Source organism: Cherax quadricarinatus, unplaced genomic scaffold, assembly GCF_038502225.1.
Source record: "Cherax quadricarinatus isolate ZL_2023a unplaced genomic scaffold, ASM3850222v1 Contig1857, whole genome shotgun sequence".
NCBI classification, from domain to species: domain Eukaryota; kingdom Metazoa; phylum Arthropoda; class Malacostraca; order Decapoda; family Parastacidae; genus Cherax; species Cherax quadricarinatus.
In genome coordinates, this window is record NW_027196883.1 from 71,650 (window position 1) to 73,995 (window position 2,346).

General features: G+C 45.8%; 1 non-coding gene across 1 annotated transcript; it reads right to left on the reverse strand.

The window, feature by feature from the left end:
• Nucleotides 1-1,968: 1,968 nt before the first annotated feature.
• LOC128694787 (5S ribosomal RNA) lies at nucleotides 1,969-2,087 on the reverse strand. The gene has a single exon (XR_008407899.1). It is a non-coding gene; the product is annotated as a 5S ribosomal RNA (ribosomal RNA).
• Nucleotides 2,088-2,346: the final 259 nt, after the last annotated feature.

Genomic DNA, 2,346 nt, shown 5'->3' on the forward strand with positions numbered 1-2,346 from the left:
GTCAATCATTGCTCTGTTGCTCTCATCGTATAGTTCTCTTGGCCTCCTGCAGTTCTGTGGTGGGTTGTACATTACTGCAATTATCACCTTTTGTCCCTCAGACTGGATTGTTCCTACTAAGTAGTCCCTTTCGCCCGTGCCATCCATTCCTTCCATTTTCTCAAAACCCCACTGGTGTTTAATGAGCAGTGCAACTCCTCCTCCCCCTCTCCTCCCTCTGTCTTTCCTGAGGATTTGATATCCGGATGGAAAGATTGAATCTGTTATTATTCTGGTGAGTTTTGTTTCTGTGAGTGCTATTATGTCTGGGGATGTCTCTTTGATTCTTTCGTGCCACTCCTTATGCTTGTTTGTTATTCCATCTGCATTTGTATACCACACCTTCAACTTCTTTTCTAAGACTGTGATCTGGGAGGTATATTGGGGTTGGGGAAGTGGGAGACCTGGTAAGGAACTATGGGTGGTTCCTGTGGGGGTGGAGTTTGTAATGTAGTGGGTGGGGGCATTGGATGTGGCATGGGTGTTTTGATTTAAAGTGTTTGGTTGCAGTGGGGTTGACCTGGTTGGGAGGCTTCTGTAGGAAGTTGTGAGGGAGGCTGTGTTTGATCTTCTTCCTGGGTCTGGGATCTCCTGTCTGTCTTCTCTATCCCCTCTCTTTCCTTCTTTCGCCTTTGTACCATCTCTCTCAGTGTCTCCCTTTCTTTTTGTGTTCTGTCGCGGTCGAGATACACCTTCCTGTATGCCGGCATGTCCCTTAATTGTGCTTTCTCCTGCAGGATCCTGGTCCGAGTCGCTTCTGCCTTGAAGGTCACTTTCACTGGCAGGGTTATTTTTTTTACAAACCCCCCTATTCTCCGAAAATTTTCCAGCTGGGTCATGTCGTCTTCTCCTATTGCTTTCATGATGCTTTCAATTGCTTTTTTTTTCCCTTGTTTTCTTGCTTCATATGTTTCCCCTTTAACTTTCTGGAGCCCATACACAAAGACTGACCTCACCCTTTCATTCTCCCACTGCATATCCCTGTGTATCCCCTCATTTAATTTGTTTTCTTCCACTGCATCTTTCCTTTCTTCAGTTTCACTGGCTAATGTACTTGGGCTCAGTGGCCTGTCATTTTCCCTTCTCGGCTTTTCTTGGGCTCTGTTGTTGTCTGTTAGGGTCTCCACATAAAGCTTAGCTCTTTCATTTACTACAGTCTCCTCTGATAGAGCTTCTCCATGCAGTTGTGCCACTTCTTTCCCTACAGTCCCCTTATTCCCTTATTTGTGGCTGAGGTAGCAGTCTCTGTTGTCAATCCCAAAATGTTCTTTAGTTCTTTAGGCTGTTTCAGATTTTTCAGTTCCTCTTCTAAACTCTGTATCCTAGCCTCTGCTGCTTTGACATGCACCTCCCACTTCCTGCTTTCCATATCTATCCTCTCTTCCATTCTCATGATGAGTTCTAGTTTCTTTTCCCATTCATGATCCCTTTTTATGGGCTCTGCTGCCCAATCTTCCTTTTCAGTTTCCTCCTCCTGTCCCTTGGTTTTTCTTGTTGCTCTATGGCAACCCATTTTTGTTTTATCCTGATTGCCTCAGAGTGGGAAACCTATGTAGTTCTGTATGTTAGGTTGGTAGTGTGTATGTCAGAGTGTGGGGGGGGGAGGTAGTGGAGGAACTGTGGCTATGTGGGAGAGGAGTGGGGAGGGGTGGGGAGGGGGAGGGCGAACGGGGGAGGGGAGGGTGAACGAGGGAGGGGAGGGATCAGGGGAAGTATTGAGATGTTGGTGGTGAGGGGGGTAGTGTATGTGTGAGTGTGGATATGTAAGTAAGTAAGTAAGTAAGTAAGTAAGTAAGTTTATTCAGGTATACACAAATACAGTTACATAGAATTATCATACATAGCAGCATATGTGTAGAGAACCTAGGATAACCCAAAAAAGTCAGACAGAGTGACTTATTTCCATTGGGGTCCTATATAAAGGTTTTATGCCAACAGCATTTGGTGTTCCCAGGCGGTCACCCATCCAAGTACTAACCAAACCCAACGTTGCTTAACTTCGCTGATCAGACGAGAAGCGGTGTGTTCAACGTGGTATGGCCGTTGACATGTGTGTTGATATGTGTGTGTGTGAGTGAGTGTGTGTGTGTGTGTGTGTGTGTGTGTGTGTGTGTGTGTGTGTGTGTGTGTGTGTGTGTGTGTGTAATTTTGTGTGGAATATTGTGTGGAATTATGTGTGGGTTTATTATGTACTGAAAGGTAGGTGGCTTGTGCGTTGTAATGTAGTCTCAGTGGTCCTTGGCTGCCCACAACTTCTTGTGACCTAATCCCCAACCTCCTGGGACTTGACCGGCACGTACTTACAGT